Below are 18,329 nucleotides of genomic sequence, written 5' to 3' on the forward strand. Positions count from 1 at the left end.
CGATTCCATGTTCATGGTGGAAAATTTGTCTTTGAATATTTAATACTGAACCAGAGAGAGAGAAAGTGCCAGTTAGTGGGAAAAGTCCCAATTTAGGAACCAAACGTCTGCGTTCTAGCCAGCTCCTGGCAACTTCAGTCAGTGTGTTCCTGCCTGCTTCACACTGTTGTATGTGAAAGTTTATGGCAAAGTGAAGAGCGCTGTGCCAACAAGAAGTATCATAATCATGGGATATGTGTTTACAGTCTCCAGAATGTGAAAGTGTTTACCAGTCTCATTCTTGTAAAGAAGTAAGTGTCACATTAAGGTGTGATTTTAAAAACTGAGTAAAATAATAAATATAGTGTTATAAAAATTAAGAAAATAAAATCCCATTTATGAAGGAAGGATGAATATGTTTATACATGTAGGTATCAATAAATTATAATTTATCAGTAAATTGTATAATGTCTTATAAATTACTATTTATAATTTATCAGTGAATTATAATTTATTGATATGTATATATTTATTTAATTTGGAAACATTCTTTTCGAAAAGAAAGCCTTTAAATAGACATATCAGAGCCCTGAATTAGTCCAAAGAAATTGTTAAAGAAAAATCTTTCTGCATATAAGTTTTCTAAGGAAGCATGGAATTTTCTTTTCATAAATTAGGAAGATACAAGAATTAGTCCAAAGAAATTGTTTTAAAAAATCTTTCTGTATATAACTTTTCTAAGGAAGCATGGAATTTTCTTTTTCATAACTAGATACAAGAATATTTTATTTTGAAGTGTATTTTGAAATGTATTATAACAAGAATAAAGCTCAAGTATAAAAGAGGACACCTACAAAGTTGGTTTTAACTGGTTGATCAAAGAATGTTCAAGACCAAAGTGGTACGTTTGTCAAACAACTTAATGTTTACATGGATTATAATAGAAATGCTTCCAAATATCATCATCTTAATAAAAAGTAGCTTTAGAATTGTTTTGACAGTTTTTTCCCTCTTTGACAAGTGGATTTCTTTGGAAAGCATTTCTATGTTTATGTTATATATAGTATCTAGTTCATTCCAGCCTTTAGTTTGTATAGTTTATAAAATGATCGGCATGCCTAAGACCTATTACACTCTAACATCATTTCACATCCATTTCCTCTTTTTCACCTCATTTCTTTGTGAAGTACCCAGGACAAGTTTTATAACTTCCACTGTGCTAGTGAGGAAAGCTGAAGAAGTTGGAGGTTAAGAGGCATGCCTAAACTTACAGAAACTTGTGTGTAGCTGGGCCTGTTTTTCATTTCTGCTTCCCTCTCACTGGATTGTATCCTTTCTTTCAACCATTTTATATCAGGATCTCCCAAAATTGTCTAAAAATTAACGTTATTTTAGTTCTTTCCTCTTGTGGTTTGAGAAGTAATTCTCCGGTGGCTCATATTTCAACTGTAGAGCATGAACATCAGCTTAAAACTTGATCTCTCCTCCACGTGTTACTTATCAATGGTGTCATAATCCTTAGTTTCCTTTATTTTTATAATTCTGGAGGCGATGGATACTGCAGGTGAGTAAACTTAGAGTTTATAGGCTTCAAATAGTTGGTTGATTGATCTAAGCAGTATCTTGCTAAAGAGCCACTAGAATAACCATTTTATAAATGGAGCACTGATATCTCTTAGGTCACCAACCGGACATTTACAGTCACCAGTCTTCAAAGCTAACAGTTACTAATTCAGTTTACTCCACCAGGGCTCCATTATATTAGGAGTCAGCATGTCTGATGAGATGATGGGCATATTAGGGCTGCTAAATGAATAATCGCTTTTTTTCCCTGTAAAATTTTTAGAAAACCGTGGGGATGAATCTTGATGTAAGTTCAACATCAAATTAGTTATCCTTCCCTGTCCCTTCCTCACTACCTCCTCATATAGAAATCTTAAAGTCAGCCGGGCGTGGTGGCTCACACCTATAATCCCAGCACTTTGGGAGGCTGAGGCAGGCAGATCACGAGGTCAGGAGTTCAAGACCAGCCTGGCCAACATAGTGAAACCCTGTCTGTACTAAAAATACAAAAATTAGCCAGACGTGCTGGTGGGTGCCTGTAGTCTCAGCTACTGGGGAGACTAAGAAAGGAGAATCACTTGAACCTGGGAGACAGAGGTTGTGGCGAGCTGAGATCGCACCACTACATGTGATCTGCCTGCACAATAGAACAAGAGTCCGTCTCCAAAAAAAAAAAAAAATTAAAGTTATTTTCAGGTTTAGCACAATCCTAAACCATCACTCAAAGCCCCTCTTTCAGAGAAGTCAATTGTCTTACTCAGAAAGGTTGGAGATCTCTACCAAAATGTTAGGTTTAAAAGAAAAGAAAATATTCTGGTACACTGGTAAAATTTCCTTACATGTGACAGCAGTAATATCAGTGCCCTGAAAAAAGGGATACACTGTGGTGATGAGAAAAAGGCACTGACTGAGAGACAGAAAACCTGGATTATGGTCTTGATCATTTATGCAAACTTAGCCAAGTCACTTGATCTTTCTAAAATTCAGTCTGTGCCTCAGATGAGAAAGAGGATGAGGATGGAGAAACCTACTCTGTTTTCTTAAGGTGAGATGATAGTATTAATAATTAACATAGAAAGTTTTTAGAAGGACTTTGGTTCATATCGATATATTGTCTGCCATTCATGAGTGTCCTTGGTTAAGTGATTTTGCTTCTCTTGGATTTTTGTTCACTTTTCTGCATTCTACCTATAAATTTTACAATCAGGTTTCTACTCACATATCACATGGTAATTATATTTTTATTAAATTTCTTTCTTGTTCACAACCAGGCTTATTTCAGGCCCAGTTCATTTCTTCTAAATTAGGGCACTTGAACCCTTATCTGAGCAGCTACTGAGATCACCTAAAAAGATGTAAGTTCTTCGTCATGGATACCTGCATCTTAGCTTCTAATTCTTTGAGCCAAATTATATATCCTCATGTTTATAAACAGACTTCCCATTTTAAAAAGTATTTTTTCATATATTTATCTTAGTTGAGCCTCGTAACCAAGTTTGTAATCCCCAGTTTTATAGATGAGGAAACTTGAAGATGTAAAGGTCACATGGCTAATAACCAGCCAAGGATGGGGAAGAATCCGGGCCTCCCTCACCCTAATTCAAGTCTCTCCACCATCCTAGTTAGACTGTTTCTCCTCTGGTTTGAGACCAGGGAGGGGCATACAGGAGCAGGCAGTGCCTGTGTAGTTTGGAGCTTGCCTCTTATGTCCCAGAGTCCAACTGGTAAAGAAACTTTTTGTGCCTTATTATACAACACCTATTTCTTAGGCATTTGTGCATTTTAGAGCAATTTTTCAAAATAAAATGCTGCATTTTTGAACTGCCCACAAACTGAAAGAAACAGAAGCAGCTGTCATAAGGGGGAGATCATGCTTATCGCATAGTCTTCTGGTAATTCTTTAATAAAAATATTTTTAGTACCATTTTATCACTTGCAATCCTTTTTTGTCAAGTTTTCTTTTTTAACTTTTCTGGTTTTACCCTCAGGATTACTGTCAAAATATAGCTAATATATTTAAAGTATATGTGCATTTTTCCATTGCGTTTCTGTGTTTTAAATAACAAATGTGATTATGTTTCCAGTTCTACAAAAATATGGTATTTATTTTAAACTTCTTTCAATGAAATGAAGTAAAATAAGACAACATTTTTCATCTTCTCTGTTTCACACACACGTACATACACGACAAACCAATGTTTACTTTAGTTTCAGATTTTCTTATTTCCACAATTTAATTGATACTAGTTACAGAGGCCTATCATTTAATATAATGTAGTGCTGGTCTAGCATTGTAGCTGGGAATCGTTAATCATAGGACAGTTGAAAGAATGGTAGTGTGGAGATGGCAAGAAACTTAAATTCAGATTTCAACTCGGAAACTTACTAACAGCATATGGGGCTTTCACCAAAAATTCAATCTCTCTAAACCTCACTTTTCTCACCTACAAATGGGAACAAATGGGAACATTAATACTTTCCTTATCATGAGGATTACTTCATGTAAACATACCTATTAGCACCTAGCTACTCATATGCTCCCAAGTGTTTATTGGGTCTGAATTTGAATTTCTTCGGTTCGTGAGTTCACTGTAGTTTTGTTGAGGCTTTGACAAAACTTTAGTACCTTTAGTTGTACTAAAGGTACTCATTTGAGAGAATGAAAAATAAAATTTCAACTAATGTTTTTTCTTAATGCTTTTGGGCTATTAACATGCATACTTTATAGAGGGACTGTGATACTATCCACTCTCCGAATATATGAATAGATGGTATAGGGTGATAACAGCCTCTCCTGAATGCAGACTTCTGCAGGCTGGCTCTGCTGCTTTCCGAAGCCTGCCCAAGCAGATGTAGGCTCTCCTTGCCAGTGCAAGGAGAGGCCCTTTCCAGATTTAAGAACCTGTTGATTTTTGACATTCGTTCCTCATTTTTAATCTGATGCTTCATGATGGGAATGCCTTTTTGTATTCTTTGTGTTAAGGAATAACAGTGGGCCTTACTTATGGCAGACTCAAGATATTAATGTATAATGACAAACTACTGGAAGCAACCTGATCAGTCACCCATGAAAAACTAGATGGCATGTTATAAGCAATAACCATACGGCCATTAGAAAGAATTCTCTGTACTGATAAGGAAAGCTTTGGAAGTTGCTGGTGAGGGAAAAAGAAAGCTTTCTGTGGCACCTGCTTGAGAATTGAGAGTCCTGGTAAGGAACCCCACTTGTAGGGGCGGTGTTTCTTTGTGCTCCCCTCTAGAGATGAGGCTTCTTGGTGAACATAGTTCAGTCTGTCTTGATTATTGGCCTCACACACCTTTGCCAGTTGGAGAGCTATTTTTCACTGCTCATGACACGAGAGTACTCTCTGTGTGCATACGCCATGAAAATCCTCAGGTTGTTTTTTTTGCTTTGTTTTGTTTTTTAAATTGTGTTCAGACTGAAGTAAGGACCCTTCCCCTGGGACATAGGATCACTTTTTGCTGTTGTATCTTTCTCCTGTCATTGACCTCAAGGTCTTGTATGGCAGACACCCTGATCTAGTGCCCAGCACTATGTCCAGCACACAGTAAACCTTTAATAAATGGGAAGGAACTTTTTTCTCTTATAATTAAAGGAAACAATTGTAGTTCCCAACAGGAGCCCTCAATTCTGACTCTGATTGTTAACTGCCCGTGAATTTGTTCCCTTTAGCCTTCACCCATGATTTATAGAGAGTGTTCTTCCTTTGCCTTTCTTAACCATGCCAGCTTCGTGTCATGTTCAGAGCTGTGGAGAATTTGACTTGAGCAAGTGGAGAGATTAGGGAGGTGGCGTTTGAAAGGGGAACAGCCAGTTCCCGGGAGAGTTCCATTGATCCCAGCATATGGGTCTTGGTCTCGCAAGCTCACTCCCTTTGGCTCTGCAGGCAGGCTGAGATGCGCGCCTGCGGCCCACCCTCCCTGTCATCAGGTTACCTGTAATGTAAGACTTTTAGAAAAAGGCTGCCAGCTCTGCAGAAATCTAATGCAACCCAGCCAATTGCGTGGCCCTCTGGAATTTAGAGACTCTTAAGAATAGCCCATCAAAGGACAAGATGTACAGACAAACTCTTCGATGGTAAATAGGATTTATCAGTTTTCTTTCACAGTGGAAGCACTTCCCCCATTAAAGTCTGAGTCTCATCTGGGGCTTGATCTAATCTTACAATTGAGTGGCTGTTAGATTTTATTGGTGAGGGGCAGAAGTCAGTAGCTCGTGCCACTGGTACATGTGTTCGTGTTTATCATAACAAGATAATTTTTACTTCTTGCCATAGCTGTTTCATAAATTATGTGAGATATGTATCAGGTGCCTTTTTGTGCCACTCCCATGATGAAGAAAATAATAGCATTGAGCATATTAATCTGTTATCTAAACTATTTCTTAGTTCACAGAGTATTGAGGAAGAATGTACTAAATAAAGTGCTTGGAGATTTTTGGTGATGGTTCAAGTACCTTACCTCTAGGTTTTGGATTTAAAATGAATACTCGTTGTAAGGCATGCTTCCGAAGAGTTGTTCCCTCATCCAGAGCAGAATAACTGAATCAGCGTTCTTGCCTGAGTTTTAGATTGACTCTAGGTTAACGTATTCGTGATGAGCCAGTTTAATCTAATCTAAGGCTTATCAGCCTCCCCTACTATTTTGAGTGATTTGGTCACTGCACCATGGAGTGTCTATTTAACATTAAACTGATCTGGATTTATTGCATGTGAACATTATAAAAACTATTGATTTTAAAAATGAATAATTTAAATAAAGCTTATATTTCTTTTCCTACTACAAAGAGTAACAGCAAAAATCCTCTGCTTTTCCCTTTTCTTCTTTCTCCCTATTCTTCTCCTCTTCCCCCATTTCTTCTCCCCCTTCCTTCTACTCCCTCCTTCTCTTTTTTTCTTCATTTATGTTATTATTATTAGTTAATTTGGTTTTGTAGGTATCATCAGCTACATGGTATCTTTCTTTATTTTTTTTTACTATAGCTTCACTCTTCTCCATAAATTAATATGGAGAACATGATATATATCAATCACCATGGAAATTTTTATCAAGATTAAATTATCAGACCCTTTTCATGTAACAAATCACTTTGGTGAATAATAATGGGCTGCTTTAGAGGTAGCAAACCCAAATGTCATTGGGGTCAGGGAGGTAGCATAAATGAGCCGAATGATTAAGTACAGAAACTGTGGCAAAAGAGCTTATATACCTTATCTACAAGGACATCTGCTTTACAATCCCAGACTGTTGTCACAGGGGAAAGTAGACCTAGTATTAAAATATTTAAAATATTAAATTAATTATCACAGTATTAAACTGTTAAATATTAATTTTTTTAAAGATTAACTAGAAACCTGGGTTTGCATGTAATATCTTCATATCTTAAAATGATGATACTAATTCAAAAAAAAAGTTGTAAAACACTACAGGCCAAACAAAACAGTACACAGGCTGCATGCCATCCTGTGCAAGGTGTTAATGGTAACAAGGGGAGATTACTAAATGTTTAAATAAATTAATTGGAAGTTAGTTATTAAAATAACTAAAATAACTGGAATCAGCATCTAAGAGAAAGGTTACTAGTAGGTATATTTTATTCACAAGTAATAATTCTTTATTCCTTTACAAAGTCATATAGATTAATCTCTTGCTGCATTTAACTAAGCAATACATTATCAGAACATATTTTTCTCAACTTGTTTTCTTACAGCAAATGACCTTTCTGCTTCTCATGTTTATATCATTTTATATTTTAAAAATCTAATGATATGCAGGATCGGATACTTGAAAGTTTATTGTTTGTTTGTTCCTGTGCTTATCATTAGAGAATTATGGAACTCTGTAACTTAACTCCTTAAAATTGGCCAAAGTTGTACTCAGAAAAGAGCTTTGAGATTTAAAGGGCTTCTAATCAATTTTCTCAGCTTACTAACAGATAGCTTATTTTTAATTGGCACATAGTGTGCCAGAACAAAAATCACCTGATAATTGAAGTATAAAGAGAAAATAATGTCATAAGAACTTTTAATGACTCTGGAAAACTATATCATTAAGCTCAACAGAGATCCCTTAAAATGAATACAAACTTAAAATCAGCTCTGAGTGATGTGTACCATTTATTGTGGGATTGTTGCTCTTGGTACATTTCCATACATGAGCTTTGCACGTTCTCCTGTTCGCATTCCCCAAATTAGGGTTATTTCCATAACGTGACCAAGTCTATGCAATTGTTCCTACCCGCTTTGGTAAAGGGCCGATGTATGTTTCTCATGAAAAGTACTCAGCAGGTACAGCTGTCATATCACGAGTAAAACCATATAACAATATATAAAACCCCCCTGGTTTTATATTAGCAGCAATTGGTATGTCTAGTCAGGTCACTGTGACTGAAAGGAGACTTGAGATAATGTAGCTTTCCAACAACTTCCAATTCTTCAAAAGTAAAGAAGAGTTTATTGTAGAATAGAAGGATAGAAAGATAATTCTTCAGTTCTTTGAAGCCCTGCAGACATTTTGTAGATATGGAATGGTTTTTAGAATGATGGATCCTGTAATGAGGCACACAGAGGCGTAAAGGTAATGATCTTAGTAGATTTCTCTCTTGTGGTTTTTAGTAACGATCATGACCTTATCATTAGGCCCCCCACGTGAAATTTAAAAGAAAATTTGATAGTAGTCAGAGACCCTAGATCTAATTTTTTGTGAGGTAAATTAGGGAGGGATTCTGACTTTACAGATAGAATGAGACTTCTCATTTTAGTCTGAATTTAATAATGAAGATTCATGTGGGGAAAAAAAAAAACCCTACAACTTGCCACCTTGTTATTGTATCAGACAGGACTGAAAACAGAGCAGGGACCTTAATTGCTAATTGTGTTAGTACCAAACTTTCAAGTTCATTGATTAAATAGGAGTTCCTTCTTGGATTAATGCCTAAGTTTTTATTTTTGTTTTGCTTCATGTGCTGTTCAGTCAGTATCATCTGCATTGAATCTTATAAAAACTATAATGAATAAGTTGAGGAGACTATTTCTAAAGACTTTTCCTTTGAGTGGTTTCCAAGTTGTATTAAATAAGAAGACTAATGATTACTTAAGGGTTCTCATTTGAATTTGAGAAGACATCTGACAGGCTCCTGAGGAGTGTGACTCATTAAGTAGAATACGGGACTCAGAAGGACAACTTTGGGGTACTAACAAGCTATATGAACTGGGGCAGGTCTTTTGTCTCTGTCCGTATGTTAAATGAGTATTATAATTTTTACTTGGCAAGATTGCTGTGAGGCTTAATTAAAGTTTATAAAGTGCTTTGGGAGCCTGAGAGATGAAGCTCTAAAAACATAATATGTTATTATCTCATCCTGGATTTTTGTTTTTAGATTTACTTGCTTGAATCTGTATCATAACGATGCTTACAATTCAGGCAGTTTTCTGAGGTTTTTTATTTCTGCAAAGACATGAAATAAAATAACATAAATATATAAGTCCCTAGACATTCATATGGGATGAAAAAATTACACATAATTTTTTTCTGATGTAAAAGAGTTTCTTCTTAAAAAATGTTTAATTGAATCTTATATCTGTTAACCAGCTTTATTTTTTTAAAAGCATTTCAGTGTTTTATTGGTAACATTTTTGCAGAACCAGTAAAAAGTTTTAAAATGCAATCATCTTTACTGGGTCATGAGAAGAAAAATTTACTCCATTTAAAAAATGTAAATACATATTTAAATGTAAATAAATATGCACATTTAGATATATATAATTATAAATATATTACTCCAATTGAATAACAATGGAATTAATTTACAGTAATTAGAATTTGATAATTTGGGCTTGAAAGATATTCCTTTCTTCTATCTTTCTGCCTTACTTTTTTCTTCTACTGTGTGTTCATTTGAGATTTTCATATTTATAAAATATAAAAATGTATATAGAGCCCTGGAGTTAATATAAATTGCCTTGAAAATTCTTTTTATTCCTACTTTGTATTCTTGAAAGAAAAATCATGTTTTCCCATAAGAACAGTGTCATAATTATGGATAAAATTTCTGACCAAGGTATTGTCATCAAGTAAGTAATAGATATCTTTAACTCTATGTCATAAAAGCAAAGCTATTACCACCATAAGCCAGTATAATTATTTGAAATAACAAAATGATTCTCATTGTCATATAAAGTTTGCTTAAATATTTTGTATGCCTTGACATATATGTATTAAGTTTACTTATAAAATGTTATTTTTATAAACTTATCTAGAACTGACTGCTATTATAATAAATACTTTTAACATTTTGACATGCCATAATTTTGATCCATTTCATGGGGAATAATTTCAGAAGCCTATGTTTCTCAAAATTTTTGTAGGAAAATTAGAATGGATACTTGTATAATATATTCCTGTTACTAGGAATGATGCTCAAAAAAATTCTATAGTGTAGGTCAGTCTTCATTTTAAGCAATTGAATCCATTTTTAATGATATTACTTAAGAATTTTGCTTCTAAGAAAAAAAACTGTATCTGATTGAATTCGAAAATGTAGTTTTGGAGTGTATTTACTCTTCCTGCCTGATACCCCACTCCCCAAAACAGAGCAGTCTTGAGGAAATAAAGGGTCCTCAAAGGCAGCTAGATATGAGAAGAGTTTGAATTGCTAATGGGGAAACTTCTAGACCTTTGCCTTGATGTTAGAAAAGGAATTTGAGAACATGATTTATGTGTTAGACCCAGAGTTTGTCTTTAAACACAATTCAAGTTTATCACCTTTCTTATAACCTTTCTATACAAAACCATGGATTTAGTGAATAAAGCATTTGGAAGACGGTGGATAGTTGATAGATAAAGCAGATTGACCAACAGGTAAAAATAGAAAGTGTTTTCATAGTAGGAATTTGGAATAACTTTTTCTATATTCCCATAGTTAGAATGGATGCCTAGAAAATGTATCCTTATTGTGATGATTAAAAATCTCTTTTTGAACTAAGACACGTAAGAAAGTAACCTCTTTCTGCTTTGCTTATTCTCCCACCCAGGCTGTGTTGAAGTTATATAAGTATAAGCAAATGTACACTTTTTTTTAAATTTTATTATTATTATACTTTAAGTTTTAGGGTACATGTGCACAATGTGCAAGTTTGTTACATATGTATACGTGTGCCATGTTGGTGTGCTGCACCCATTAACTTGTCATTTAGCATTAGGTATATCTCCTAATGCTATCCCTGCCCCCTCCCCTCACTCCACGACAGGCCTCGGTGTGTGATGTTCCCCTTCCTGTGTCCATGTGTTCTCATTGTTCAATTCCCACCTATGAGTGAGAACATGCGGTGTTTACACTGTTTTATAAAATGCTTTAGTCTAATTTTGTTACCTTTAAGTTTAGCTACTTGGCAAATAAACATTTTTAATATTGCTTAAGTCAAGTCTTTTACAAATAGAATTGTCAACATCCAAGAGTTACCAAAAGATATTTCATTCTTTAGATTTTGATTGTTCTTTCACAGTACTCACAGGTAACGGATTATATTTTACCTTTTTTTTTTTTTTTTTTGAGACAGTCTCTCACTCTGTCACTCAGGCTGGAGTGCAGTGGTGCCACCTCAGCTCACTGCAACCTCCCCCTCCCAGGTTCAAGCAACTCTCTGCCTCAGCCTCCTGAACAGCTGGGATTACAGGCGCGTGACTCCATGCCCAGCTAATTTTTGTATTTTTAGTAGAGATGGAGTTTCACCATCTTGGCCAGGCTGGTCTTGAACTCCTGACCTTGTGATCCACCCGCCTCGGCCTCCCAAAGTGCTGGGATTACAGGCATGAGCCACCACGCCCAGCCCTATTTTACTTTTATCTATTGTCAATGACTACATTGAATACTTTTGTATGTAAATGTAACAAAGGCATATTGTGCAGTTATTTATACTTTACGTCTGAGAATTATCACATAATTTAGCAAACATTAACTCATCTGTGTACCTTTTGCTGTAAAAGCTAGAGCAAGTGATGTAGATGGGGACAAGAAAATGACTCACTCAGCCTCAGAACCACAAGGAACTATAGACTTCTTGCAGTCTGGTTTTCTCTTCAAAAAGCAATTAAATATACGACCATTTGTGTAAGTTTCCGCAATGCGTTCATATTTCAGAACTGATTTCTTACCTAGCACAGCATGGATTTCAGTTATAATGTCTCTCCTTGCACAAGCATGGTAGACATGGGGTTAGTAGGTATAAGAATGGCTCTGGGAACAATCTTTTAAGTTTTTATAGACTTTTCTCACACCTCTCCCCCAACCTAAGTGTAATTGTCATCTTAGACACTTTGAGTTTAGGGGTGGAGATAGGGAGAGCATCATCAGAAGGGACAAAAGGAGAAAGGGGAAGTGAAATGGTTTGTTGGATACTAGTGAGTGGAGCCTTTTACAAAAGTACAATGCACGCATTTTACATTTGTTAGTTAGATGTTTTCTAAGATGGTTTTGTAGCTCTGATGGTATATTTTTATGGATATAAACTTCTAATATGAGGAAGAGACCCAAACCAATTCAAATAGCATGTTAAAATTCAATCTATCTATAATCTTCAAGTCCTTGATTATTACATTCTGTAATCTCATGGGTATTTTTGCTTCCAAATATAAGGACATAGCTATTATTTCCTTCAGTTTTCTTTTTAGGAGAGTTGACTGAACTATTTCAGGAAAGAAGATGTCTTACTTTCCTTTGCCTAGTAAGCCTTGCTGCTTTTTGAAAACAGTGCATTTTCTTCAAAATATACCCAATACTTTCGGTGGTCTTAATGAATGAATAACATGTAATTGTATATACTTTTCTAAAATTCTTTGAAACTTCCAGGAGGGAAGGTCCCATTAAATATCTATTTGAATTTTAGTGAAAAGAACAAAAAAAAGCAATAGCAAATTAAGACCTTTGATTCATGTGTACTAGCAGTGGTTTTATTTTGGTAGTTAGTGCTGTGATGTAATTGAAGCAGTATTTCCATATAGAAGCATTTTTTACTTTTATGTTCTTTCTACTTGTTAGAAGTATTCTTTTATTATGGTTACTTTTGAATGTATGTTTCCCTTGCACTAACTCAGAATACAGCTTCACTTCACAGCGCTTAGATTTGATTCCTGCATTCATACTGTTTGCCTTTGAGGGTCCTGGTGACTGCAGTAATCTCCACCTCCTCCAGAGCCAGAGAGAAAGAAATGGCCACAGCTACTTTGTCATCTTTTGTCACTGGTCTCAATAGAGGGTCAAGTGTGCTTACCACATGGAGGATGCTTCAGAACAACAAGGGAAAGAATTAGAGTGTTGCCTGGGTACTGCCCACACTGCTATATGAACAGTGAGAGAGGTTATATTTTCCTAAGCCTCGCTTAAAGCATTCCCAACTAACAGATTTTCTGTTTCTAATGGTTTGAAGTTTTGTTTTTAAGTTGTTATTTGGGCATGTGGTTGTAGGGCATAGATTATCTCCTAATTTATTGCTTTCTTAATTTGACATTGGAATTTAGACTTCAGAAACAAAAAATGCAATACTTTGAATTATCTTCTTTCCATAAGTTCCTGATTTAAAATGAAAATGTCCCCTTAACTGCTAATTATGAGATATCATATAAAGCATATGATACTTACAGTGTATCTTTTTTGGTTGTTTTATAAGATGAAGATTACAAATATGATATTTAGCACATCCTCACTCTTCTTGAAAGCAGGGACTATGGCTCTTTTACTAAAGGACAAACAAATAGTGCCTAAGGAAACAGGAGGGTGTAGGAGAAAGAATTCAGCTTCATGGTCAGATAGACCTGGGGGGTTGAATTTCACTTCTCTCTAGCTGTATGGCGTTGGGCTAAACACTGTCTCTAGAGCGGCTTCCTCACCTTTCAAATAGGGATGATACTCCTTTAGGTAACAATGTTATTGGTAGGATTTGATATAATAAGTATAAAGTGCCTAAAACAATGCCTGTAAATGGTAATTTCTATTAGGATGGATCATAGATTTAGGATTAGAATTTACACTAAACCTACCTTATTCATAGATTTGTCCAGAATCATAGCAGGAAATCTACTCCATAAAGTAGCTCTAGCCCCTGGTGCCTAGTAGAGGTGATGTATTAGGATAGTACTTTAAAACTTTTACCCCAAGTAAGAGCAGAGGAAAATGAATGGCTAGATTAGGCATCCTGAGGATTTAATCTGAAATAGTCCATAGAAGACATATCATTTTCTTTCTGAAGAACTTATTTCAACTTTGCATTCAAATATAAATATATATTTCAATATAAGTATTTCTTCCCCTCATTAAAAAGTCTTTAAAATTGTTGTTCCAGGAAGATGAGTAGTATTTACCTTGTAACATTGAGTTATTATACCCAGGCGCACTACCAGGCACACTTCTGATGTACAAGTGCCTTCAATAATTGTTTCAGAAGCACAATTTTGAGATAAGTTAAAGTGCCCTGGGAAGGAGCATTGTTTATTTTTGTAGCCTTAGCCCAAAATGACTCGGACTCATGCTACAAAATGATAACGCTCTTCATCAGTTGTATAGAGCTCCTTCTTTATGGCCAGCGTTCCTAGAGATATTTTAGACTTCTTTAGATGTCCCCAAAGACACGATAACCACGTAAGAAGGGAAGCCACAGGAAGGCAGATTGCAGCAGAAAATGAATGGTCAGGGTTCTCTAGGGGTGGCTGCACTGCCTCTAGTGGTGGTGAGTTCTCCACCTCCAGAGAGTGAGAGACCCTTGACTCAAGTTTTAGATGAGAGAAACAATCAAGCAGCCTCTGAAGTTCCCCTTGAATTCAAATTCTGTGCATCCAGAAGAGAAGTATTTTGTGACCAGAAAGATATAGATTGACTGCAATTGACCTTTTCTATGCCAGACCATTGGTTAACTGAAGAGAGTAGACTCTCCAGACAGGCGGTGGACTCAGCCTACATCAAAACACACAGCAAGCCTTCTGTGCCTTTCCCCGGGACAGTGACTCTTCTCTCTGAAGCTGTGGTTCTATGTAGGAAACTACATAGGGTGAAGCTAAAAGGTAGGATGGGCCAGCCTCTGTAGGGTAAGGCATTTTAACTCTATCGCATGGGCAGTGTGCTGACATTGCATACTTTTTGAGCACCTCTTCAGATCAGTATATAAAGTAGATTAATCTGACAGCAGATGGAGGTTGGTTGGAGGGGCCTGCAGTAAAGGAGAGCAGTTTGGAGAATGCCACGGCATGCAGACGCACACTGTGGAGCTGAGCACTCAGTCGGTGATGTGGCTCACTCAACAGGGGAAGGACAGAGGTGAGATAGGGCAAGAGTCAGTTGCTGAAGTCACTACTCCAAAGGGCTAGATAGAAAGGTAGGGAGGAGGAATGGAGAGCCAGAAAAGGAGCCAAAATGATTCGCTATTTTACTAGAGCAGGTCTGTCCTAAAGGCTTGGCTGCCATTCTCTAGCTGGGACCTTGACGAATCACTTCCTCCCTAGTGCCTCAGTTTTCTTGTCTTCAAAATGAGGATGATGCTACCTATCCTGAAGGGTTATTGTGAGGATTAAATGAGATGATGGGGTGAAAGTGATTTGTAAACTAGGAAGTCTATCATGCAAACCGCATGATAGACTTCGGATAGAGGCAGCAGGTATACCTTTCAGCTTTCTGTCTTGCCAAATGAACATTTGTATCCTCTCACCTGGTGTCCAAGATGAAGGTGCTGGTTCAGTGAGATAACTCTTATCCAGCCTAATCTCAAGACTTCCTTTCATGCTCTCTCTCTCACACCTAGCAATAAATGCCAAAAGCCTAATAGCCCCCCAAACCTTGATCCTTTCAAGAGGATCCTTTCAAAGGAAACCTGCCTTTCCTCTCTCCTGGAGGAGAAACCAAAGCAGTCCAGTGAATAAAATTCATATTTTTCTCCTGGGCTGATTGAAATGGCTGGCCGTGGGAGCCTAGGGCCTTTTTGTAGGACTTTTTATTTATTTATTTTATTATTATTATTATTATTTTTGAGACAGAGTCTCGCTCTGTCACCCAGGCTGGAGTGCAGTGGCACAATCTTGGCTCACTGCAACCTCTGCCTCCTGGGTTCAAGCCATTCCGGATTCGAGCCTTCTCCTGCCTCAGCCTCCCCAGTAGCTAGGACTACAGGTGCCTGCCACCATGCCTGGCTAATTTTTGTATTTTTAGTAGAGATGGAGTTTCACCATGTTGGCCAGGCTGGTCTTGAACTCCTGACCTCAGGTGATCCACCTGCCTCAGCCTCCCAAAGTGCTGGGATTACAGGAGTGAGCCACCGCGCCTAGCCTGGACTTTTCCAATTAGGCTGTGCCGGGGCTGCTGTGAAACTGTTTTCCTATGAAGACAGTGATTTTCTCCTTAGGGTGGCTGCTGTCACACGGCACTGCCCCTTTCCTTATAATACTTGATCACAGACACAGTAACATTTGTGCCTAGATCACAAGCCATACTTACTCAGGACGATTTTCCTCTTAAAGCACCAGGGAGGGAGAGGCCCTTGTCAGAATTCTCACGACTGAATCATTGCCATGAGCTAATGTCTCCAGTTTTATGAGTCAGTGCTGGCCCAGGCATCGGTTTTGTAGGTTTAAAAAAAAAAAAAAAAAAAAAAACGACATGGGTTAGACTCCCCTAATATCATTAGCTTGTTCAGGGGGAAAGCAAACTGAGCTATCATCAGACAGCAGCATTTTAGAAATCAGATGTTTGGTTCCTCTCCTCTGTAAGGATATAGAATAAGTGGAAGGATTTCAGAATTAAAAATAATAGTAATAAAAGCTCTCTGATTTGTGCGTGTGTTTTGTTTTGCTTCTGGCAAAGAAGGTGAAATGGTGTGTTTGGGAGATGAATGTTCTTGTAATAGGCAAGATGGAGCTTGCAGGAGAATATCTGCAACAAATCCTTATTCTGCATGAGATACAGCCAAGACCTGTTTGTGTGTTAGTGCCTGTTCAAACATGTCTAATTTTTTAAAATGATTTATAAAGTTTTGGAGGAATCACCTTAAAATGTTATTTCCTCATATAATAGGCATATACATTGACAGCGTGGTGGCTAAACTATACACCCTGTTGGAGTTTGAGCAGTGCCAATATTGAGCTAAGTGACATAAAAATGGTTATCAATATGAAGTAGATATAAAAGTATTAGGAATATCTGCAATCATTCGTGAGTCTACCGATTAATCCAGCAGCAGGCAAAAATAAATTATGCTTTCCACGTTTTTAACTGTTCTTGATAGAGAATTTATGCAAAGAATAAAAGGGAAATACATGGATATTTGCTTCAAAATACCCAGAGGTATTGCTCAAAACTTGATTAAAAATAAAATAACAGAATTGGGGATGGAAGTCAATAAGAAAGAATAAGCTTAATATCAGTATCTATTAAACAACATGATTTTTAATTGTGTCTTCTCTATTCTTTCCCTTTATCATATATTTACACATAATAGGAAATACCTTTTAGGAAAGATAGTGGAAGCCTTCTCTCTTGTTTTTAACAGCCATTGCTTATGTCGTGCTAATGCACCTTCTTAAATCCACGTGCTTTAAAAAAAGTAATATTTTATGGTAGTCATGTACTTCTCAACACATCATTTGGAAAGAAAGTTAGGGGTATGCGCTGTAATTTGTACCCAGTATTCAGAGTTTACAAGAAAGATTGCTCTTCCCTGCAGCCTCTCCACCCTTCCCCCTCCTTCTCTCTCACCCCCACTGGCTTCTTGCTCCTTGTTTCTTTCTCTGAAGAAGGACGTGAGCTACATGGAGGACAGGGCAGAAAAGGGAAGAAAAAAATAGGAAATGGTGAGAAAAATATTAAGGACATTTAAAACTTAAAGTTTTATGGTTCTTTTTAGCTAAATGAATCTTTTGAGCTTCCATGGGGGAAATTAGTGTAATTAAAATTTTCTAGTTCATAAAACCAAATCTTTACATGCTGACTGAGCCCACTGTAAGTATTGACTAAGGCAAGGACAAATGTTATCCTCTGACTTGGAAAATTCAAAAGAAGCATTTTGTCTCTTAAATGAAGGTAGGTTGATTATATTTGATGAGCTTCTTGGAAAAGGCATTAATTAGTCCACATCCAGAAATTTAACTTCCCTTTTGCTTATACTACTTTAAAAATGATTTTATGGACACCGTGATATACACAATGAGTCTCTCTAGGAAGGGATACTGTGTATATTTTTTGTTTTATTTTTAACTTTGCGGCATTCGAAGACACATACAGTTTTTATTTGAGGGAAATATTCGTAAAATAGAATACGAAGGAACTATTCCAAAGTCAGGAGTTGAGTGAAATACCCCAATTAAAAAACTGAAAGGGTTGTTTATCAGTAAGTTTCAGGATATGTGTAGAGCTCCACAACATGAAAATTCAGTATTAATAATTTTGGCTTGAAATATTTTCAGTTTTATCTCCTTATAAGCTTCAGAATTACTAACCACTGAAACTGGTATAACTAAGAGGATGCATAGCATGGCTCTCATAGGATCTCTCCAACTGGTGCCTTGTAATTTTGTATGGTATGCATGTGCACACATGTCCCAAGATGCGTTTGTTGAGGCTTAGTTGAAGGCCCCATACTATGAGGTCTCAAATGTTAGAGTTCACTGAACAGCACCTTTAGTTTCAAAATGCATTGTCTAAGCACTGGAAGGTACACATTGAAGAAAAACAGATATAACTCCACAGTTGACTAGCTGGGTTGACTAGGCAAGTGACCTGATGCTTCTGAGAC

At 36.6% G+C, this 18,329-nt stretch overlaps 1 protein-coding gene across 5 annotated transcripts in view; it reads left to right on the forward strand.

Annotated features, from left to right (window-relative positions):
• TP63 (tumor protein p63) overlaps window positions 1-18,329 on the forward strand; it is a 300,635-nt gene that overhangs the window by 212,376 nt on the left and 69,930 nt on the right. The gene's annotated exons all lie outside the window — the stretch shown is intronic.

This window comes from Pan paniscus, chromosome 2 (assembly GCF_029289425.2).
Source record: "Pan paniscus chromosome 2, NHGRI_mPanPan1-v2.0_pri, whole genome shotgun sequence".
Classification (NCBI taxonomy): Eukaryota; Metazoa; Chordata; class Mammalia; order Primates; family Hominidae; genus Pan; species Pan paniscus.